General features: G+C 36.1%; 1 protein-coding gene across 7 annotated transcripts in view; it reads right to left on the bottom strand.

Moving 5' to 3' along the window:
• Positions 1-457: 457 nt before the first annotated feature.
• The window catches only part of LOC130275534 (DNA-directed RNA polymerase II subunit RPB1-like), a 119,167-nt gene continuing 93,167 nt past the window's right edge, over positions 458-26,457 (bottom strand). For 3 of the 7 annotated variants that reach the window (XR_008844822.1, XR_008844823.1, XM_056523590.1), the window contains 2 exons: positions 2,855-2,964; positions 458-2,332 (listed from right to left, as the gene is read on the bottom strand). The gene's annotated coding sequence lies outside the window, so the exon portion shown is untranslated. The other 4 variants (XR_008844819.1, XR_008844818.1, XR_008844821.1 and 1 more) reach the window with 4 other exon arrangements.

The raw sequence follows: 26,457 nt of genomic DNA, 5'->3' as shown, positions 1-26,457 counted from the left end.
CGGCTATGCAGTGCTCACGGAATCCGTGCAAAGAATGAACATGTTCTTCCTTTGCGCGGAACAATTTCAGCGGCGGAGTTGTCCGCAGTGTGAACGGGTCTCGCGGAGACCCATTTACACTAAAGTTAAGTTCACACTGCAGAATTCCACTCGCAGAGTCCCGCTCTTGGAATTCCGTGGGAATTCCATAGTGTGAACGCACACATACAATGAACCAGCTGCACCAATGCTCTCAATAAGCCAAGATGATGAAGGGGTGCAGTTATATAGATCAACAAACAAAAGTCAAAATGGTCTAGTATGCAAACAATATACTGCTCAACTACTGTTCACACTAGAATCTGGGAAAGGTAATGGGTAAATACACAAGAGCTAGTCAATAAAAACGGACAAAATAAATACATACATACTATAGTGTTAGGGTACATGTGACAATATGTACCCTGATTTTTTGTTGGGGGGGGGAACCCCACAAGTTTTCAAAATAATAAAGCCACACAAATCTACTAGGGAATATGGAATAAAATATAAATATAGTACTGGCACCAATATAGTATCCCAATGTGCTGCAGGGTAAGACTCTCTTAATTATTCTTATCCCCTCCAGGGTAGAGAGAGAATTATGGGACTTTGTAATTAACCAGTCTTGCCCTCTACACTAGGGATCGGGGGAAGGGCAACTACAGAAATAAACAATCCTTCAATCATCTAGCCATTTTCTCCTAATACACCTTCCCCATTGCAATGCAGTTCATTCTTACCATATAGTCTATATCCAACAAAGAAGTCAACATATTTCACTTAAGTCAGCATTTCCCCAACCAGGATGTCACCAGCTGTTGCAAACTACAACTTCCAGCATGCCCGGACAGCCATGCTGTAAGTACTTGAAGCCCTCATTACACTAGTTCTTGAGCCACTTCTCTCCCACTGCGCCTCTGGTGGGATACGTGGTACAGGTAGCATTTCAGAAAATAGTACACTTAAGGTCCTTGCATTAAGATCCGCACCAAATGCATGTGAACATAATCAATACTTAACTTACGAATGCCAGAGAGGTCTCCTGACCAAGAGCAGGAACATCTCAGGGTGACTGTTCAAAAAGGATCATTCAGGTCTGTACTGGGGACAGTGAGTATTTTATTACACCATATGCCTCATCTCTATAAGGATGGTCAGATAATTCCTTTTCATTCATTGTTCATATTGGCCCCAGTGAGCCTCTACCTGCTCTTCCCATAAATCCATCAACCAGATAAACGATATGTCAAAATTGAGCTGCAGGAAGACTATTAGACGATCCTAGTTTTTGTGACAGATTGCCCCGTGTGTTCCCCACTACCAGCACCACTTGGCCAGTCCTGCACTCTGTTTTCCTGGTAGCGGACATTCTCCTGCAGAAGTGCTAGCCCTAAACCAACATCCCCCTATCCACAAACTTAGGACGAGCCAGATCAAAACTAATTCCACCTAACAAGTTTACGGATGCTCTTCCCCACCCTCCGTCACCTGCTACCATACTACCGTCCTCCCCCAGTGAGCAGCAATCTCCTTTCCATGTTAATCAATAGGTCTAAGTGTCCCGGTTGCTCATTCAGATCCAGGATCTGAGCTTTCAAATGCACCTACACCATACACAGCAATATGCACCTTGAACCACTGTGCAGAGACTAAATATACAAGACTGTCACTGGATTGCATTGCCATTCATAAAGCACATTATTCTCGATAGGGACTACACAAAATAATTGCTACATGTGAATGCAAAAGAGATTTTAAAAAATCCCTTCTAAATTCTGTGACTCTTAGTACACTCACAAGCTCCAAGAATAACTTTCACACATTACTTTTATATCAGTCCCTCCACTGAAGGCTGTTCGGGCATTCTGGAAGTTGTCGTTTTGCATCAGCTTGAGGCACCCTGGTATTGTACTTTACAGCCTCCATAATGTAAGAACTAGGAATTGCATTACACTTGAAAATAAAAGTTTTATCATCCCATGTTACAATATTACCGTTAGTAGGTCAGCATTTGTATTTTTTGTATACATGATGTTGTATTGGCCAGAAGAAGCAAAAAGTGACGTCCATGGAAGTGTGTCTTCTCAGGACACATTTGTCTTGCTGATGTTAGAATTTGCCCTTTATGACAGAGGTTCAGAAGAAACCTTTACTTTTGTTTTTTAGTATATATATATATATATATATATATTAGTATATTTTTACAAGTTTTGCGCCAAAGAAAACATGTGCACCATGTATGTTCACAGAACCTCCTTGCTGTCAGGTGAAAATCTCATCTGTAAGTTTGCGTGGTGCATCGTCTGTAAACCTGATAGAAGGAATGGGACAGTTCAGTTTTTGCCAACATGCGTTAAACCAAATATCTACGTTTTAAGTTTCAACTGTTTATATAATGCTTTCCAGGCAGGAGCTCGAGCCTGATCATCATGATCGCTTGCAACAAAAAACATGCTGTGACCCATGGCCACATGAGTTTGTGGCAACATCTTGTTGTCATTGGCCACTGCATACAGGCATGGTTTCGCCAATGATGTGGCAACAAACCCTTTAAAAAAGGAAGAATTCCAAATTGTGCTCTTACGCACAGATATTTAGGCCAATATTAATAACTGTATAGTTTTAAGATTGTTTAAGTATTTTGTTCTGTATTTTTAACCAAAACCAGGAGTGGAACCAACAGAGAAAACACGATTAAAAATATTTCCAGCTTTTTCTTGTGTTCTGAACCTATTCCAAATACTGACCGACTAAGAATCCTGTGGGAACCCAACCTTACAGTGTTCTCTTTGCATCTGCAGGTCCCAAAACTTAACCAGTGAAATATACTTACAAACAGTGGTTCCATTGGGTAATCTCTCCAGATAATCACTCAAGGACAAATCTGTGTCATGACAAAGGAGTCTTTCCTACAGTCTGTCCAGTTGAGTTCCGGTCTTTGTCCTAATGGAATTAAGAAATTTTAGAATTTTTTTTTTTTTTTTTTAAGAGATTAGTCCCTTAAAATTCACAGCTATATTTTCACCCTGTAACTAAGCACAGTGTTTTTCAAGAAAATATTGAATAGATTCTCTTTTCAAGTGTACTTTGAGACGGCTGACATAGTGACATGTCAGAAGTGGTGTTCGGTGGGGGTCCAGCTGCTGAAACCCTCACTAGGTACTAGAATGAAGTGACAAAAGCAGTCACCTGAGCGCTGCATCCCTTAGACACAGTGAAAGTCTATATGACTTTTTCTCAATGTACATTGGTCTGATTCAGTGAATTACATGTGTGAATATGTTATTTTTTCAGTGTGGGTCTCAGCACCGGCCCAAGTGAATTCACCATTTCATAGAGGCAATGATCACATGTAGCCAGTTAGGGTTTGAGCATAACAAGTGTTAATGTTAAAGAAGTGGTCAAGCAGGAGACAGCATTTAGAGATCTTGTGGGCACCAACAGTTACCAAGTAATCAAAATCCAGAAGAGCGTGGGTGGTAATAAGCTCTGTGAACAAATTTACACTTGGCATTGCTGCATAGTGCACAGCCAGGTTCCCGGAGACTGAGGGGAGATTCATCAAAACCTGTGCAGAGGAAAAGTTATCCAGTTGCCCACAGCAACCAATCAGATCTCTCCTTTCATTTGTAACAAGGCGACATACAGGGATGGACTACACGTTTCGGAGGGGCTCCCTCGTTCCTCAGGTCAAGATGCTTTACCTATCACTGTAACCTGGACCTGAGGAAGCCCCTCCGAAACATGTAAATAACCTGGACCTGAGGAAGGAGGGAGCCTCTCCGAAAAGCGTAGTCCATCCCTGTAGGTCACTTTTTATGATTACTAATAAAAACTACTACTACTTTACACTCGACTACAGTGTCACCACGCCTGTGTAGCGCTACAGTGCCGCAGTCGGATCTTCACTGTTAGGAAAAGGAAACCCCTGCCGGGATTTCCACCTCCCACATCAGTACTCCTGAATTCTTCACCATCCTCAACGGGACCGACAGCCAGCTACTCCCAACACACCAGCCACCTGCCCAAAGCGATTATCAGTGTTGTGCCTGTAATATAGCGCAACCTTTAATGGTGAGCAGGTCCTTTACCTTTCTGTTTGACTCTCTGCAAATACCGCAGATAACCAGCACTATAAAGCGCCATTTCTATAATTTTTTCTCCTATATCTCCTATTCATTTGTAACAAGGCCTCTGCAAAGTGAAAGCAGCAATCTGATTGGTAGCTATAGGCAACTTCTTCTCTGCACAGGTTTTGACAAGTCTCCAAGATACTGGACCTCATTGAAATCAAAGTGGCCATCATCTTTCCTTAGACCTTTTTCATGAGCTCTCAAAAGGCTCTAGGAGCCAGAGAGAAACAAAACTGAGCAAAGCCTGGAAACACACAAAGAGCAAGGGTGCAGCAAACACCCGGACTACAAGAATCAGGAAGCACAGACTCAAAGGGCATACTTCAAATACCTTGTTAGCGCAGTTCTGTGTGGATTATAAATATATGAAGCTAATACAGTGTTTTGATGCTATAAAAATATCTAAATTTAGTTTTATTGCTGAGTGCAGGTGACTGTCCACGTGTCTTTTTGGTGACCACCAGCAGGTCCAGATACCTTTTTTCTGTGGAACAGCCCAGCACATACATGAGGTTAGTCACCTCCTGAATGCCATGCTCCAGAAAAACCTTCAATCCCAAATGTTAAACCCCCTAGATCCTGCGATGAGGTCCTCACAGTCAGCCCCCACACCACCAGATCCCCTAGTTATCTCCTATCCTGTTCATAGGGGATAAGTCTTGAAATTTGGGAATACCTCTTACAGCAATAATGTCAGCCTGTCAACTAAGTGTAGAAGGACCTCCTATAAGGACCTCCTATACTCACAACATACGCTATAAGTGATTACAGTGCAGTAACATCAGGTGAAGTCCGATCTTATTGGAGTCATTCACTTTTCTTCCTTATTTGGCCCAGATCATTATGACAATTTCTTCGACATGAACCTACCAGAGAAACATATGGGAGATCAAAACCTGTTCAGAGGAAAAGTTGTCCAGTTGCCCATAGCAACCAGATTGCTTCTTTCATTTTTCAGAGGCCTTTTCAAAAATAAAATTTGGGCAACTTTTGCAGTGGGCAACTTTTCCTCTGGACAGGTTTTGATAAATCTCCCCCATTAGGCTCTGCACTTTCTTAGCACTTGTAGTGCCCCAAACAGCCCCCTTTTTGTCCCATACAGTACAGAAGGTAGATAGGTGTGTTGGGAAGAGTAGGTAGACCCCCTGGAACAGCTTCCCCACTTGCCAAAATATTAAAGTATGTAAAAAATCCTGCAATCCCAAAAGATAACTTTAAAAAAAAATCGACCACTCATCACTGTAGAATCTTGAGTCCTGTTCAGACTTTATTCATATGGCTGCCAGACAAAGCAGGAAACGAGGACACAGGATGGCAGGATGAGAGACAAATTGAGAAACTAACACAGGGGCAAAACCATGCTCTCTCAAGCTTGTGGTTATGTCATAGTCCGGTGTTTGTTCAAATACAATAAGTAGGAAGTGCAAGTTAAATACACAATATAACATAATGCTAGACATTAAAGAATAACACCCATAACGTATGTTTTTAAATAATATGTATTGTGTATTTAGGTTGCCATAGCAACTTGCACTTCCTACCTATTGTATTTAAACAATCCCCAGACCAGGACGTAACCATGGGCATGAAAAAGCACAAACATGCGCAAAACAGTGTCGCACCGGTGTTAGTCTTTCCCCCTGCTGTCCTGTGTCCTTGTTTCCCTGTTTATAGTACATGATATTAAGTGCTTATGTTTTTCATGGATTTGTGAGAAATGACTCCGCACTGCATAATCCGGCCTTTACCTAAATTCAGGAAACCCCCATTCTACAGAAAGGTGGTGTTCACATTCAAATGAGAACAGTCCATAAATAACACAATCCAAAAAGATAACGAAAAAATAAAGCACTCACCCCTGTAGAAGCTTAAAGGGGTACTCCTCCCCTAGACATCTTATCCCCTATCCAAAGGATAGGGGGATAAGGCTGGGTCCACACTACGTTTTGTCCCATACGGGAGCGCATACGGCAGGAGGGAGCTAAAACCTCGCGCTCCCGTATGTGACCGTATGCGCTCCCGTATGCCATTCACTTCAATGAGCCGACCGGAGTGAAAGTTCGGTCCGGTCGGCTCATTTTTGCGCCGTATGCGCTTTTACAACCGGACCTAAAACTGTGGTCAACCACGGTTTTAGGTCCGGTTGTAAAAGCGCATACGGCACAAAAATGAGCCGACCGGACCGAACGTTTCACTCCGGTCGGCTCATTGAAGTGAATGGCATACGGGAACGCATACGGTCACATACGGGAGCGCGAGCTTTTAGCTCCCTCCTGCCGTATGCGCTCCCGTATGGGACAAAACGTAGTGTGGACCCAGCCTAAGATGTCTGATCGCGGGGGTCCCGCCACTGGAGACCCACATGATCTCCCTGCTGCACCTGGCATTTGTTTAGAGGATCCGGTGCAGCGCCGGAGGCTTAAGACTTCATGGCCATGCCCCCTCAATGCAAGTCTATGGGAGGGGGAGTGGCCATGACGTCTCAAGCCTCCGGCCTGCATCGCCAGTCATCCGGCACCAAATGTCTGGGGTGTCACAGCAGAGATCGCAGGGGTCCCCAGAGGCAGAACCCCCGCAATCAGGGGATTATCCCGATAAGATGTCTAGGGGTGGAGTACCCCTTTTAGTCCTGCTCAGACTTTATTCATAAGTCTGAACAAAACTTAAGCTTCTATAGTGGCGAGTACTCCATTTTTTCGTTATCTTTTTGGATTGCGTTATTTATGGACTGTTCTCATTTGAATTTGAGCACCAGCTGACCCCCTCACTTTGACCAACTATAAACCCACATATCAAAAAAAGTTTAGACAGCACACCCTAAGCTACTTAATCATAGTAAAGGCTCCTATATATAAAGGCCTTAAAAATGTATTTACATAAAACCCACTTACAGCCTGTTCTAAAATATCCTTGGCCACACTTGTCTTATCCGTATGCCCATTGCAATTTGGTAGTGACAAGTATGACTCAAATTTATAGGTTTCTAAACCCTGCTTAAAGGGGTACCCCACCGCTAGGCATCTTATCCCCTATCCCAGTGGCGGGATCCCCATCTCCGTGCAGCACCTGGCGTTCTGAACAAGATGCCAGGTTCCGGTGGCGGTCATGACATCACACCTCACCCCCTTCATTCAGGTCTATGGGAGGGAACATGTATGGAGGAGGCATGGCGCGACATCACGACCACTGCTGCCGGAAGCAACATTTGTTCAGAACATCCGGCAAAAGGACCCCTGCGATCCGACATCTCACCTTCTATCCTTTAGATAAGGGATAAGATGCCTAGCGGCAGAGTACCCCTTTAGGGGTAAGTTCCCATTTATTAATTTTTTTGTCTAAGAAAATAAAATTTCCTGACATTTTACAGTTTTTTGGGGCCGATTTTGGACAAAAATGAGCACATAAGATACATTGCTAAATGTTATACAGTGTGAACTAAGGCTGGGTTCACATGATGATCTGAGCTTCCGATGCACTGAGAAAATGGCCAGATCGTGACAAAGATCAGCTCCACACACGGATACGATTTCGGAAGCTCAAATCGGCTGAAATCATATCTAATAGGGCAGTGATGGCGAACCTATGGCACGCCGAGCCCCCTCTGTGAGCACGCGGCCATAGGTCGCCATGGATACATTTCAGGGCACACTGGTTGGCCGGCCGGAATGTCTAAAAATGTATTTATTTATTTTAACTTGCGGCTCCGGCCCAGTCCTCCGGCCGCCCTATGCCCCCCTTCCTCAGGCCGCTCTATCCCCCCAATCCTCCGGCCGCTCTATCCCCTCCGCTCGCTCTATTCCCCCGTCCTCCGGCCGCTCTATTCCCCCCAGGCCTCCGGCCGCTCTATCCCCTCCGCTTGCTCTATTCCCCCGTCCTCCGGGCCGCTCTATCACCTCCGGGCTGCTCCTCCCCCTTCCCCGGCCGCGCACACTGCTGCGCTAACGGTAGGCGCAGGGGTTGCCCCGCAGTTGCGCACGTCTCCTTCCATTCCTGGGATGATCCTGGCGCCGGGTGTCCATTCCTCGGCATGAGGAAGAAGTGGGCGATGGTGCAAAGTTTGCAGCAGACGGGAGTGGACGCGCCCGGCCTCTGACCCCAACATGGCTGCCTCAGGTGAGAAAAGTGCACAGACTGGGGGTAAGGCGACCGAGGACGGGAGGGGGGTGGGATGTATGTATGGTGTGTATTATGTATAGTGTGTGTGTTATGTATGTATGGTGTGTGTTATGTATGTATGGTGTGTGTTATGTATGTATGGTGTGTGTTATGTATGGTGTGTGTTATGTATGTATGGTGTGTGTTATGTATGTATGGTGTGTGTTATGTATGTATGGTGTGTGTTATGTATGTATGGTGTGTATTATGTATGTATGGTGTGTGTTATGTATGTATGGTGTGTGTTATGTATGTATGGTGTGTGTTATGTATGTATGGTGTGTGTTATGTATGTATGTATGTATGGTGTGTGTAATATGTATGGTGTGTATTATGTATGTATGGTGTGTGTTATGTATGGTGTGTGTTATGTATGTATGGTGTGTGTTATGTATGTATGGTGTGTGTTATGTATGTATGGTGTGTGTTATGTATGTATGGTGTGTGTTATGTATGGTGTGTGTTATGTATGTATGGTGTGTGTTATGTATGTATGGTGTGTGTTATGTATGTATGGTGTGTGTTATGTATGTATGGTGTGTATTATGTATGTATGGTGTGTGTTATGTATGTATGGTGTGTGTTATGTATGGTGTGTGTTATGTATGTATGGTGTGTATTATGTATGTATGGTGTGTGTTATGTATGTATGGTGTGTGTTATGTATGGTGTGTGTTATGTATGTATGGTGTGTGTTATGTATGTATGGTGTGTGTTATGTATGTATGGTGTGTGTTATGTATGGTGTGTGTTATGTATGTATGGTGTGTGTTATGTATGTATGGTGTGTGTTATGTATGTATGGTGTGTGTTATGTATGTATGGTGTGTGTTATGTATGTATGTATGGTGTGTGTTATGTATGTATGGTGTGTATTATGTATGTATGGTGTGTGTTATGTATGTATGGTGTGTGTTATGTATGTATGGTGTGTGTTATGTATGTATGGTGTGTGTTATGTATGTATGTATGTATGGTGTGTGTAATATGTATGGTGTGTATTATGTATGTATGGTGTGTGTTATGTATGGTGTGTGTTATGTATGTATGGTGTGTGTTATGTATGGTGTGTGTTATGTATGTATGGTGTGTGTTATGTATGTATGGTGTGTGTTATGTATGTATGGTGTGTGTTATGTATGTATGGTGTGTATTATGTATGTATGGTGTGTGTTATGTATGTATGGTGTGTGTTATGTATGTATGGTGTGTGTTATGTATGTATGGTGTGTGTTATGTATGTATGTATGTATGGTGTGTGTTATGTATGGTGTGTGTTATGTATGTATGGTGTGTGTTATGTATGTATGATGTGTGTTATGTATGTATGTATGTATGTATGTATGGTGTGTGTTATGTATGTATGTATGTATGTATGGTGTGTATTATGTATGTATGGTGTGTATTATGTATGTATGGTGTGTATTATGTATGTATGGTGTGTGTTATGTATGTATGGTGTGTGTTATGTATGTATGGTGTGTATTATGTATGTATGATGTGTGTTATGTATGTATGGTGTGTATTATGTATGTATGGTGTGTGTTATGTATGTATGGTGTGTGTTATGTATGTATGGTGTGTATTATGTATGTATGGTGTGTATTATGTATGTATGGTGTGTATTATGTATGTATGGTGTGTATTATGTATGATGTGTATTATGTATGTATGGTGTGTATTATGTATGGTGTGTGTTATGTATGTATGGTGTGTGTTATGTATGTATGGTGTGTGTTATGTATGTATGTTGTGTGTTATGTATGTATGTATGTATGGTGTGTATTATGTATGTATGGTGTGTGTTATGTATGTATGATGTGTGTTATGTATGTATGTATGGTGTGTATTATGTATGTATGGTGTGTGTTATGTATGTATGGTGTGTGTTATGTATGTATGTATGGTGTGTGTTATGTATGTATGGTGTGTATTATGTATGTATGTATGTATGTATGTATGATTTGTGTATTATGTATGTATGGTGTGTGTATTATGTATGTATGGTGTGTATTATGTATGTATGATGTGTATTATGTATGTATGGTGTGTATTATGTATGTATGGTGTGTATTATGTATGTATGGTGTGTGTTATGTATGTATGGTGTGTGTTATGTATGTATGGTGTGTGTTATGTATGTATGTATGGTGTGTGTTATGTATGTATGGTGTGTATTATGTATGTATGTATGTATGTATGATGTGTGTATTATGTATGTATGGTGTGTGTATTATGTATGTATGGTGTGTGTTATGTATGGTGTGTGTTATGTATGTATGGTGTGTATTATGTATGTATGGTGTGTGTTATGTATGTATGTATGTATGTATGGTGTGTGTTATGTATGTATGGTGTGTGTTATGTATGTATGGTGTGTGTTATGTATGTATGTATGGTGTGTGTTATGTATGTATGGTGTGTGTTATCTATGTATGATGTGTGTATTATGTATGTATGATGTGTATTATGTATTTATGATGTGTTTATTATGTATGTATGGTGTGTATTATGTATGTATGGTGTGTATTATGTATGTATGATGTGTGTATTATGTATGTATGGTGTGTATTATGTATGTATGATGTGTGTAATATGTATGGTGTGTATTATGTATGTATGGTGTGTGTTATGTATGGTGTGTGTTATGTATGTATGGTGTGTGTTATGTATGTATGATGTGTGTTATGTATGTATGGTGTGTATTATGTATGTATGGTGTGTATTATGTATGTATGTATGTATGGTGTGTATTATGTATGGTGTGTGTTATGTATGTATGGTGTGTGTTATGTATATATGATGTGTGTTATGTATGTATGTATGTATGGTGTGTGTTATGTATGTATGTATGTATGGTGTGTATTATGTATGTATGGTGTGTATTATGTATGTATGGTGTGTATTATGTATGTATGTATGGTGTGTATTATGTATGTATGGTGTGTATTATGTATGTATGGTGTGTATTATGTATGTATGGTGTGTATTATGTATGATGTGTATTATGTATGTATGGTGTGTATTATGTATGGTGTGTGTTATGTATGTATGGTGTGTGTTATGTATGTATGGTGTGTGTTATGTATGTATGTTGTGTGTTATGTATGTATGTATGTATGGTGTGTATTATGTATGTATGGTGTGTGTTATGTATGTATGGTGTGTGTTATGTATGTATGTATGGTGTGTGTTATGTATGTATGGTGTGTATTATGTATGTATGTATGATGTGTGAATTATGTATGTATGGTGTGTGTATTATGTATGTATGGTGTGTATTATGTATGTATGATGTGTATTATGTATGTATGGTGTGTATTATGTATGTATGGTGTGTATTATGTATGTATGGTGTGTGTTATGTATGTATGGTGTGTGTTATGTATGTATGGTGTGTGTTATGTATGTATGTATGGTGTGTGTTATGTATGTATGGTGTGTATTATGTATGTATGTATGTATGATGTGTGTATATGTATGTATGGTGTGTGTATTATGTATGTATGGTGTGTGTATTATGTATGTATGGTGTGTGTTATGTATGTATGGTGTGTGTTATGTATGTATGGTGTGTATTATGTATGTATGGTGTGTGTTATGTATGTATGTATGTATGTATGTATGGTGTGTGTTATGTATGTATGGTGTGTGTTATGTATGTATGGTGTGTGTTATGTATGTATGTATGGTGTGTGTTATGTATGTATGGTGTGTGTTATCTATGTATGATGTGTGTATTATGTATGTATGATGTGTATTATGTATTTATGATGTGTTTATTATGTATGTATGGTGTGTATTATGTATGTATGGTGTGTATTATGTATGTATGATGTGTGTATTATGTATGTATGGTGTGTATTATGTATGTATGATGTGTGTATTATGTATGTATGGTGTGTGTTATGTATGTATGGTGTGTGTTATGTATGTATGGTGTGTGTTATGTATGTATGGTGTGTGTTATGTATGTATGTATGGTGTGTGTTATGTATGTATGATGTGTATTATGTATGTATGGTGTGTATTATGTATGTATGGTGTGTATTATGTATGTATGGTGTGTGTTATGTATGTATGGTGTGTGTTATGTATGTATGGTGTGTGTTATGTATGTATGTATGGTGTGTGTTATGTATGTATGATGTGTATTATGTATGTATGGTGTGTATTATGTATGTATGGTGTGTATTATGTATGTATGGTGTGTGTTATGTATGTATGGTGTGTATTATGTATGTATGTATGTATGGTGTGTGTTATGTATGTATGGTGTGTGTTATGTATGTATGGTGTGTATTATGTATGTATGGTGTGTATTATGTATGTATGATGTGTGTATTATGTATGTATGATGTGTGTATTATGTATGTATGGTGTGTGTTATGTATGTATGGTGTGTGTTATGTATGTATGGTGTGTGTTATGTATGTATAGTGTGTATTATGTATGTATGATGTGTGTTATGTATGTATGTATGGTGTGTATTATGTATGTATGTATGGTGTGTGTTATGTATGTATGGTGTGTATTATGTATGTATGGTGTGTGTTATGTATGTATGGTGTGTGTTATGTATGTATGGTGTGTGTTATGTATGTATGGTGTGTATTATGTATGTATGATGTGTGTATTATGTATGTATGATGTGTGTTATGTATGTATGTATGGTGTGTGTTATGTATGTATGGTGTGTGTTATGTATGTATGGTGTGTGTTATGTATGTATGGTGTGAATTATGTATGTATGGTGTGTGTTATGTATGTATGGTGTGTATTATGTATGTATGATGTGTGTTATGTATGTATGGTGTGTATTATGTATGTATGGTGTGTATAATGTATGTATGGTGTATATTATGTATGTATGGTGTGTGGCATGTATGGTGTGTATTATGTATGTATGGTGTGTATTATGTATGTATGATGTGTGTATTATGTATGTATGATGTGTGTATTATGTATGTATGATGTGTGTATTATGTATGTATGGTGTGTGTTATGTATGTATGGTAGGGATGTAAGAAAAAATCGATTCTCGCGATAATCGCGATTTTTCATTTGCCGATACAGAATCGATTCAAAATATTTTTGAATCGATTCTTTTAGGGATGTGGAATTTTTAATAAAACGCACTTTTCTTACCTGCCAACGAGCCCGCGGAGCTCCGGTACAGGTGTTCGGTCCCCGGGCTGTATTCTTCTTACTTCCTGTTAGTCCGGCACGTCACATGGAGCTTCAGCCTATCACCAGCCGCAGCGATGTCCCACCTCCGCTGGTGATAGGCTGAAGCTCCATGTGACGTGCCGGACTAACAGGAAGTAGGAAGAATACAGCCCGGGGACCGAACACCTGTACCGGAGCTCCGGGGGCTCGTTGGCAGGTAAGATAAAGTGTGTTTTATTTTATTTTGCAGCACCGGAGTACTAGATCGCCGCTGTCAAAGCTGACAGCGGCGTCTATTGGGATCTATGAATGCTCCCAGGTGGGCGATATATCGCGATGTATCGTCACCTAGACGGTATCGCGATATATCGCGATATATCGAATCGCCACACTGGTATCGCGATTCGAATCGAATTGCCAAATTCTTGGCGATTCACACCCCTAATGTATGGTGTGTGTTATGTATGTATGGTGTGTGTTATGTATGTATGATGTGTGTATTATGTATGTATGATGTGTGTATTATGTATGTATGGTGTGTGTTATGTATGTATGGTGTGTGTTATGTATGTATGGTGTGTGTTATGTATGTATAGTGTGTATTATGTATGTATGATGTGTGTTATGTATGTATGTATGGTGTGTGTTATGTATGTATGGTGTGTGTTATGTATGTATGGTGTGTGTTATGTATGTATGGTGTGTGTTATGTATGTATGGTGTGAATTATGTATGTATGGTGTGTGTTATGTATGTATGATGTGTGTATTATGTATGTATGATGTGTGTTATGTATGTATGGTGTGTATTATGTATGTATGGTGTGTATAATGTATGTATGGTGTATATTATGTATGTATGGTGTGTGTTATGTATGTATGATGTATGTATTATGTATGTATGATGTGTGTATTATGTATGTATGGTGTGTGTTATGTATGTATGGTGTGTGTTATGTATGTATGGTGTGTGTTATGTATGTATGGTGTGTATTATGTATGTATGGTGTGTGTTATGTATGTATGGTGTGTATTATGTATGTATGGTGTGTATTATGTATGTATGGTGTGTATTATGTATGTATGATGTGTGTATTATGTATGTATGGTGTGTGTTATGTATGTATGGTGTGTATTATGTATGTATGATGTGTGTATTATGTATGTATGATGTGTGTATTATGTATGGTGTGTGTATTATGTATGTATGGTGTGTATTATGTATGTATGGTGTGTGTTATGTATGTATGGTGTGTATTATGTATGTATGGTGTGTGTTATGTATGTATGGTGTGTGTTATGTATGTATGGTGTGTGTTATGTATGTATGATGTGTGTTATGTATGTATGTATGTATGGTGTGTGTTATGTATGTATGTATGTATGGTGTGTATTATGTATGTATGGTGTGTATTATGTATGTATGGTGTGTATTATGTATGTATGGTGTGTATTATGTATGTATGTATGGTGTGTATTATGTATGTATGGTGTGTATTATGTATGTATGGTGTGTGTTATGTATGTATGGTGTGTGTTATGTATGTATGGTGTGTGTTATGTATGTATGTTGTGTGTTATGTATGTATGTATGGTGTGTGTTATGTATGTATGGTGTGTATTATGTATGTATGTATGGTGTGTATTATGTATGTATGGTGTGTATTATGTATGTATGGTGTGTGTTATGTATGTATGGTGTGTGTTATGTATGTATGGTGTGTGTTATGTATGTATGTTGTGTGTTATGTATGTATGTATGGTGTGTGTTATGTATGTATGGTGTGTATTATGTATGTATGTATGATGTGTGTATTATGTATGTATGGTGTGTGTATTATGTATGTATGGTGTGTATTATGTATGTATGATGTGTATTATGTATGTATGGTGTGTATTATGTATGTATGGTGTGTGTTATGTATGTATGGTGTGTGTTATGTATGTATGGTGTGTGTTATGTATGTATGGTGTGTATTATGTATGTATGTATGTATGATGTGTGTATTATGTATGTATGGTGTGTGTATTATGTATGTATGGTGTGTGTATTATGTATGTATGGTGTGTGTTATGTATGTATGGTGTGTGTTATGTATGTATGGTGTGTGTTATGTATGTATGGTGTGTATTATGTATGTATGGTGTGTGTTATGTATGTATGTATGGTGTGTGTTATGTATGTATGGTGTGTGTTATGTATGTATGGTGTGTGTTATGTATGTATGTATGGTGTGTGTTATGTATGTATGGTGTGTGTTATATATGTATGATGTGTGTATTATGTATGTATGATGTGTATTATGTATTTATGATGTGTTTATTATGTATGTATGGTGTGTATTATGTATGTATGGTGTGTATTATGTATGTATGATGTGTGTATTATGTATGTATGGTGTGTATTATGTATGTATGATGTGTGTATTATGTATGTATGGTGTGTGTTATGTATGTATGGTGTGTGTTATGTATGTATGTATGGTGTGTGTTATGTATGTATGATGTGTATTATGTATGTATGGTGTGTATTATGTATGTATGGTGTGTATTATGTATGTATGGTGTGTGTTATGTATGTATGGTGTGTGTTATGTATGTATGGTGTGTGTTATGTATGTATGTATGGTGTGTGTTATGTATGTATGATGTGTATTATGTATGTATGGTGTGTATTATGTATGTATGGTGTGTATTATGTATGTATGGTGTGTATTATGTATGTATGTATGGTGTGTGTTATGTATGTATGGTGTGTGTTATGTATGTATGGTGTGTATTATGTATGTATGGTGTGTATTATGTATGTATGATGTGTGTATTATGTATGTATGGTGTGTGTTATGTATGTATGGTGTGTGTTATGTATGTATGGTGTGTGTTATGTATGTATAGTGTGTATTATGTATGTATGATGTGTGTTATGTATGTATGTATGGTGTGTATTATGTATGTATGGTGTGTGTTATGTATGTATGGTGTGTATTATGTATGTATGGTGTGTGTTATGTATGTATGGTGTGTGTTATGTATGTATGGTGTGTATTATGTATGTATGATGTGTGTATTATGTATGTATGATGTGTGTGTTATGTATGTATGGTGTGTTATGTATGTATGGTGTGTGTTATGTATGTATGGTGTGTGTTATGTATGTATGGTGTGTATTATGTATGTATGATGTGTGTTATGTATGTATGGTGTGTATTATGTATGTATAGTGTGTATAATGTATGTATGGTGTATATTATGTATGTATGGTGTGTGGCATGTATGGTGTGTATTATGTATGTATGGTGTGTATTATGTATGTATGATGTGTGTATTATGTATGTATGATGTGTGTATTATGTATGTATGGTGTGTGTTATGTATGTATGGTGTGTGTTATGTATGTATGGTGTGTGTTATGTATGTATGGTGTGTGTTATGTATGTATGGTGTGTGTTATGTATGTATGGTGTGTGTTATGTATGTATGGTGTGTGTTATGTATGTATGGTGTGTGTTATGTATGTATGTATGTATGGTGTGTGTTATGTATGTATGGTGTGTGTTATGTATGTATGATGTGTGTTATGTATGTATGTATGTATGGTGTGTGTTATGTATGTATGTATGTATGGTGTGTATTATGTATGTATGGTATGTATTATGTATGTATGGTGTGTATTATGTATGTATGGTGTGTATTATGTATGTATGTATGGTGTGTATTATGTATGGTGTGTGTTATGTATGTATGGTGTGTGTTATGTATGTATGATGTGTGTTATGTATGTATGTATGGTGTGTGTTATGTATGTATGTATGTATGTATGTATGGTGTGTATTATGTATGTATGGTGTGTATTATGTATGTATGGTGTGTATTATGTATGTATGTATGTATGGTGTGTATTATGTATGTATGATGTGTGTTATGTATGTATGGTGTGTATTATGTATGTATGGTGTGTGTTATGTATGTATGGTGTGTGTTATGTATGTATGGTGTGTATTATGTATGTATGGTGTGTATTATGTATGTATGGTGTGTATTATGTATGATGTGTATTATGTATGTATGGTGTGTATTATGTATGGTGTGTGTTATGTATGTATGGTGTGTGTTATGTATGTATGGTGTGTGTTATGTATGTATGTTGTGTGTTATGTATGTATGTATGTATGGTGTGTATTATGTATGTATGGTGTGTGTTATGTATGTATGATGTGTGTTATGTATGTATGTATGGTGTGTATTATGTATGTATGGTGTGTGTTATGTATGTATGGTGTGTGTTATGTATGTATGTATGGTGTGTGTTATGTATGTATGGTGTGTATTATGTATGTATGTATGTATGATGTGTGTATTATGTATGTATGTATGGTGTGTGTATTATGTATGTATGGTGTGTATTATGTATGTATGATGTGTATTATGTATGTATGGTGTGTATTATGTATGTATGGTGTGTATTATGTATGTATGGTGTGTGTTATGTATGTATGGTGTGTGTTATGTATGTATGGTGTGTGTTATGTATGTATGTATGGTGTGTGTTATGTATGTATGGTGTGTATTATGTATGTATGTATGTATGTATGATGTGTGTATTATGTATGTATGGTGTGTGTATTATGTATGTATGGTGTGTGTATTATGTATGTATGGTGTGTGTTATGTATGTATGGTGTGTGTTATGTATGGTGTGTGTTATGTATGTATGGTGTGTATTATGTATGTATGGTGTGTGTTATGTATGTATGTATGTATGTATGTATGGTGTGTGTTATGTATGTATGGTGTGTGTTATGTATGTATGGTGTGTGTTATGTATGTATGGTGTGTGTTATATATGTATGATGTGTGTATTATGTATGTATGATGTGTATTATGTATTTATGATGTGTTTATTATGTATGTATGGTGTGTATTATGTATGTATGGTGTGTATTATGTATGTATGATGTGTGTATTATGTATGTATGGTGTGTATTATGTATGTATGATGTGTGTATTATGTATGTATGGTGTGTGTTATGTATGTATGGTGTGTGTTATGTATGTATGTATGGTGTGTGTTATGTATGTATGATGTGTATTATGTATGTATGGTGTGTATTATGTATGTATGGTGTGTATTATGTATGTATGGTGTGTGTTATGTATGTATGGTGTGTGTTATGTATGTATGGTGTGTGTTATGTATGTATGTATGGTGTGTGTTATGTATGTATGGTGTGTATTATGTATGTATGGTGTGTATTATGTATGTATGGTGTGTATTATGTATGTATGGTGTGTGTTATGTATGTATGGTGTGTATTATGTATGTATGTATGGTGAGTGTTATGTATGTATGGTGTGTGTTATGTATGTATGGTGTGTATTATGTATGTATGGTGTGTATTATGTATGTATGATGTGTGTATTATGTATGTATGATGTGTGTATTATGTATGTATGGTGTGTGTTATGTATGTATGGTGTGTGTTATGTATGTATGGTGTGTGTTATGTATGTATAGTGTGTATTATGTATGTATGATGTGTGTTATGTATGTATGTATGTATGGTGTGTATTATGTATGTATGTATGGTGTGTGTTATGTATGTATGGTGTGTGTTATGTATGTATGGTGTGTATTATGTATGTATGGTGTGTGTTATGTATGTATGGTGTGTGTTATGTATGTATGGTGTGTATTATGTATGTATGATGTGTGTATTATGTATGTATGATGTGTGTATTATGTATGTATGGTGTGTGTTATGTATGTATGGTGTGTGTTATGTATGTATGGTGTGTGTTATGTATGTATGGTGTGTATTATGTATGTATGATGTGTGTTATGTATGTATGGTGTGTATTATGTATGTATGGTGTGTATAATGTATGTATGGTGTATATTATGTATGTATGGTGTGTGGCATGTATGGTGTGTATTATGTATGTATGGTGTGTATTATGTATGTATGATGTGTGTATTATGTATGTATGATGTGTGTATTATGTATGTATGGTGTGTGTTATGTATGTATGGTGTGTGTTATGTATGTATGGTGTGTGTTATGTATGTATGGTGTGTATTATGTATGTATGATGTGTGTATTATGTATGTATGGTGTGTGTTATGTATGTATGGTGTGTGTTATGTATGTATGGGTGTGTGTTATGTATGTATGGTGTGTGTTATGTATGTATAGTGTGTATTATGTATGTATGATGTGTGTTATGTATGTATGTATGGTGTGTGTTATGTATGTATGGTGTGTGTTATGTATGTATGTGTGTGTGTTATGTATGTATGGTGTGAATTATGTATGTATGGTGTGTGTTATGTATGTATGGTGTGTATTATGTATGTATGATGTGTGTTATGTATGTATGGTGTGTATTATGTATGTATGGTGTATAATGTATGTATGGTGTATATTATGTATGTATGGTGTGTGTTATGTATGTATGATGTGTGTATTATGTATGTATGATGTGTGTATTATGTATGGTGTGTGTTATGTATGTATGGTGTGTGTTATGTATGTATGGTGTGTGTTATGTATGTATGGTGTGTATTATGTATGTATGGTGTGTGTTATGTATGTATGGTGTGTATTATGTATGTATGGTGTGTATTATGTATGTATGGTGTGTATTATGTATGTATGATGTGTGTATTATGTATGTATGGTGTGTGATATGTATGTATGGTGTGTATTATGTATGTATGATGTGTGTATTATGTATGTATGATGTGTGTATTATGTATGGTGTGTGTATTATGTATGTATGGTGTGTATTATGTATGTATGGTGTGTGTTATGTATGTATGGTGTGTATTATGTATGTATGGTGTGTGTTATGTATGTATGGTGTGTGTTATGTGTGTATGGTGTGTGTTATGTATGTATGGTGTGTATTATGTATGTATGGTGTGTATTATGTATGTATGGTGTGTGTTATGTATGTATGGTGTGTGTTATGTATGTATGGTGTGTATTATGTATGTATGGTGTGTGTTATGTATGTATGGTGTGTGTTATGTATGTATGGTGTGTGTTATGTATGTATGGTGTGTATTATGTATGTATGTTGTGTGTTATGTATGTATGGTGTGTATAATGTATGTATGATGTATATTATGTATGTATGGTGTGTGGTATGTATGGTGTGTATTATGTATGTATGGTGTGTATTATGTATGTATGATGTGTGTAATATGTATGGTGTGTATTATGTAGGTATGGTGTGTGTTATGTATGTATGATGTGTGTTATGTATGTATGTATGTATGGTGTGTGTTATGTATGTATGTATGGTGTGTATTATGTATGTATGGTGTGTATTATGTATGTATGGTGTGTATTATGTATGTATGGTGTGTATTATGTATGTATGTATGGTGTGTATTATGTATGTATGGTGTGTATTATGTATGCATGGTGTGTATTATGTATGTATGGTGTGTGTTATGTATGTATGGTGTGTGTTATGTATGTATGTTGTGTGTTATGTATGTATGTATGGTGTGTGTTATGTATGTATGGTGTGTATTATGTATGTATGCATGTATGATGTGTGTATTATGTATGTATGGTGTGTGTATTATGTATGTATGGTGTGTATTATGTATGTATGATGTGTATTATGTATGTATGGTGTGTATTATGTATGTATGGTGTGTATTATGTATGTATGGTGTGTGTTATGTATGTATGTATGGTGTGTGTTATGTATGTATGGCGTGTGTTATGTATGTATGTAGGGTGTGTGTTATGTATGTATGGTGTGTATTATGTATGTATGTATGTATGTATGATGTGTGTATTATGTATGTATGGTGTGTGTATTATGTATGTATTGTGTGTGTATTATGTATGTATGGTGTGTGTTATGTATGTATGGTGTGTGTTATGTATGTATGGTGTGAATTATGTATGTATGGTGTGTGTTATGTATGTATGTATGGTGTGTGTTATGTATGTATGGTGTGTGTTATGTATGTATGGTGTGTGTTATGTATGTATGGTGTGTGTTATGTATGTATGTATGGTGTGTGTTATGTATGTATTGTGTGTGTTATCTATGTATGATGTGTGTATTATGTATGTATGATGTGTATTATGTATTTATGATGTGTTTATTATGTATGTATGGTGTGTATTATGTATGTATGGTGTGTATTATGTATGTATGGTGTGTGTATTATGTATGTATGGTGTGTATTATGTATGTATGATGTGTGTATTATGTATGTATGGTGTGTGTTATGTATGTATGGTGTGTGTTATGTATGTATGTATGGTGTGTGTTATGTATGTATGATGTGTATTATGTATGTATGGTGTGTATTATTTATGTATGGTGTGTATTATGTATGTATGGTGTGTGTTATGTATGTATGGTGTGTGTTATGTATGTATGGTGTGTGTTATGTATGTATGTATGGTGTGTGTTATGTATGTATGGTGTGTATTATGTATGTATGGTGTGTATTATGTATGTATGGTGTGTATTATGTATGTATGGTGTGTGTTATGTATGTATGGTGTGTATTATGTATGTATGTATGGTGTGTGTTATGTATGTATGGTGTGTGTTATGTATGTATGGTGTGTATTATGTATGTATGGTGTGTATTATGTATGTATGATGTGTGTATTATGTATGTATGATGTGTGTATTATGTATGTATGGTGTGTGTTATGTATGTATGGTGTGTGTTATGTATGTATGGTGTGTGTTATGTATGTATAGTGTGTATTATGTATGTATGATGTGTGTTATGTTTGTATGTATGGTGTGTATTATGTATGTATGGTGTGTGTTATGTATGTATGGTGTGTATTATGTATGTATGGTGTGTGTTATGTATGTATGGTGTGTGTTATGTATGTATGGTGTGTGTTATGTATGTATGGTGTGTATTATGTATGTATGATGTGTGTATTATGTATGTATGATGTGTGTATTATGTATGTATGGTGTGTGTTATGTATGTATGGTGTGTGTTATGTATGTATGGTGTGTGTTATGTATGTATAGTGTGTATTATGTATGTATGATGTGTGTTATGTATGGTGTGTGTTATGTATGTATGGTGTGTGGTATGTATGTATGGTGTGTGTTATGTATGTATGGTGTGAATTATGTATGTATGGTGTGTGTTATGTATGTATGGTGTGTATTATGTATGTATGATGTGTGTTATGTATGTATGGTGTGTATTATGTATGTATTGTGTGTATAATGTATGTATGGTGTATATTATGTATGTATGGTGTGTGGCATGTATGGTGTGTATTATGTATGTATGGTGTGTATTATGTATGTATGATGTGTGTATTATGTATGTATGATGTGTGTATTATGTATGTATGGTGTGTGTTATGTATGTATGGTGTGTGTTATGTATGTTTGGTGTGTGTTATGTATGTATGGTGTGTATTATGTATGTATGGTGTGTTATATATGTATGTATGGTGTATATTATGTATGTATGGTGTGTGTTATGTATGTATGGTGTGTGTTATGTATGTATGTTGTGTGTTATGTATGTATGGTGTGTATTATGTATGTATGATGTGTGTATTATGTATGGTGTGTGTTATGTATGTATGGTGTGTGTTATGTATGTATGTTGTCTGTTATGTATGTATGGTGTGTGTTATGTATGTATGGTGTGTATTATGTATGTATGATGTGTGTATTATGTATGTATGGTGTGTGTATTATGTATGTATGGTGTGTGTTATGTATGTATGGTGTGTGTTATGTATATATGGTGTATGTTATGTATGTATGGTGTGTATTATGTATGTATGGTGTGTGTTATGTATGTATGGTGTGTATTATGTATGTATGGTGTGTATTATGTATGTATGATGTGTGTATTATGTATGTATGGTGTGTGTATTATGTATGGTGTGTGTATTATGTATGTATGGTGTGTATTATGTATGTATGGTGTGTGTTATGTATGTATGGTGTGTATTATGTATGTATGGTGTGTGTTATGTATGTATGGTGTGTGTTATGTATGTATGGTGTGTGTTATGTATGTATGGTGTGTGTTATGTATGTATGGTGTGTGTTATGTATGTATGGTGTGTATTATGTATGTATGTATGTATGGTGTGTGTTATGTATGTATGGTGTGTATTATGTATGTATGTTGTGTGTTATGTATGTATGGTGTGTATAATGTATGTATGATGTATATTATGTATATATGGTGTGTGGTATGTATGGTGTGTATTATGTATGTATGGTGTGTATTATGTATGTATGATGTGTGTATTATGTATGTATGATGTGTGTATTATGTATGTATGGTGTGTATTATGTATGTATGGTGTGTATTATGTATGTATAGTGTGTATTATGTATGTAAGATGTGTGTATTATGTATGTATGGTGTGTGTTATGTATGTATGGTGTGTTTTATGTATGTATGGTGTGTGTTATGTATTTATGGTGTGTGTTATGTATGTATGGTGTGTATTATGTATGGTGTGTATTATGGATGTATGGTGTGTATTATGTATGTATGGTGTGTATTATGTATGTATGGTGTGTATTATGTATGTATGGTGTGTAATATATGTATGTATGGTGTATATTATGGATGTATGGTGTGTGTTATCTATGTATGGTGTGTATTATGTATGTATGATGTGTGTTATGTATGTATGGTGCGTATTATGTATGTATGATGCGTGTTATGTATGTATGGTGTGTATTATGTATATATGGTGTGTTTTATGTAAGGTGTGTGTTATGTATGTATGGTGTGTATTATGTATGTATGGTGTGTATTATGTATGTATGTATGTATGATGTGTGTATTATGTATGTATGATGTGTGTATTATGTATGTATGGTGTGTGTTATGTATGTATGGTGTGTATTATGTATGTATCTTGTGTGTTATGTATGTATGTATGTATGGTGTGTGTTATGTATGTATGGTGTGTGTTATGTATGTATGTATGTATGGTGTGTGTTATGTATGTATGGTGTGTGTTATCTATGTATGATGTGTGTATTATGTATGTATGATGTGTGTATTATGTATGTATGATGTGTTTATTATGTATGTATGTATGGTGTGTATTATGTATGTATGGTGTGTATTATGTATGTATGATGTGTGTATTATGTATGTATGGTGTGTATTATGTATGTATGGTGTGTGTTATGTATGTATGGTGTGTGTTATGTATGTATGGTGTGTGTTATGTATGTATGGTGTGTGTTATGTATGTATGATGTGTATTATGTATGTATGGTGTGTATTATGTATGTAGGTTGTGTATTATGTATGTATGGTGTGTGTTATGTATGTATGGTGTGTGTTATGTATGTATGGTGTGTGTTATGTATGTATGTATGTATGGTGTGTGTTATGTATGTATGATGTGTATTATGTATGTATGGTGTGTATTATGTATGTATGGTGTGTATTATGTATGTATGGTGTGTGTTATGTATGTATGTTGTGTATTGTGTATATATGTATGGTGTGTGTTATGTATGTATGGTGTGTATTATGTATGTATCTTGTGTGTTATGTATGTATGTATGTATGGTGTGTGTTATGTATGTATGGTGTGTGTTATGTATGTATGTATGGTGTGTGTTATGTATGTATGGTGTGTGTTATCTATGTATGATGTGTGTATTATGTAGGTATGATGTGTGTATTATGTATGTATGATGTGTTTATTATGTATGTATGTATGGTGTGTATTATGTATGTATGGTGTGTATTATGTATGTATGATGTGTGTATTATGTATGTATGGTGTGTATTATGTATGGTGTGTGTTATGTATGTATGGTGTGTGTTATGTATGTATGGTGTGTGTTATGTATGTATGTATGGTGTGTGTTATGTATGTATGATGTGTATTATGTATGTATGGTGTGTATTATGTATGTAGGTTGTGTATTATGTATGTATGGTGTGTGTTATGTATGTATGGTGTGTGTTATGTATGTATGGTGTGTGTTATGTATGTATGTATGTATGGTGTGTGTTATGTATGTATGTATGATGTGTATTATGTATGTATGGTGTGTATTATGTATGTATGGTGTGTATTATGTATGTATGGTGTGTGTTATGTATGTATGTTGTGTATTGTGTATATATGTATGGTGTGTGTTATGTATGTATGGTGTGTGTTATGTATGTATGGTGTGTATTATGTATGTATGGTGTGTATTATGTATGTATGATGTGTGTATTATGTATGTATGATGTGTGTATTATGTATGTATGGTGTGTGTTATGTATGTATGGTGTGTGTTATGTATGTATGGTGTGTGTTATGTATGTATGATGTGTGTATTATGTATGTATGATGTGTGTATTATGTATGTATGGTGTGTGTTATGTATGTATGGTGTGTGTTATGTATGTATGGTGTGTGTTATGTATGTATGGTGTGTATTATGTATGTATGGTGTGTGTTATGTATGTATGGTGTGTATTATGTATGTATGGTGTGTATTATGTATGTATGGTGTGTATTATGTATGTATGATGTGTGTATTATGTATGTATGGTGTGTGTTATGTATGTATGGTGTGTATTATGTATGTATGATGTGTGTATTATGTATGTATGATGTGTGTATTATGTATGGTGTGTGTATTATGTATGTATGGTGTGTATTATGTATGTATGGTGTGTGTTATGTATGTATGGTGTGTATTATGTATGTATGGTGTGTGTTATGTATGGTGTGTGTTATGTATGTATGGTGTGTGTTATGTATGTATGGTGTGTATTATGTATGTATGGTGTGTGTTATGTATGTATGGTGTGTGTTATGTATGTATGGTGTGTATTATGTATGTATGGTGTGTGTTATGTATGTATGGTGTGTGTTATGTATGTATGGTGTGTATTATGTATGTATGTTGTGTGTTATGTATGTATGGTGTGTATAATGTATGTATGATGTATATTATGTATGTATTAT

This window comes from Hyla sarda, chromosome 6, assembly GCF_029499605.1.
Source record: "Hyla sarda isolate aHylSar1 chromosome 6, aHylSar1.hap1, whole genome shotgun sequence".
Classification (NCBI taxonomy): Eukaryota; Metazoa; Chordata; class Amphibia; order Anura; family Hylidae; genus Hyla; species Hyla sarda.
The sequence above is the reverse complement of the archived record's forward strand: the minus strand, read 5'-3'. Positions and strand labels throughout refer to the sequence as shown.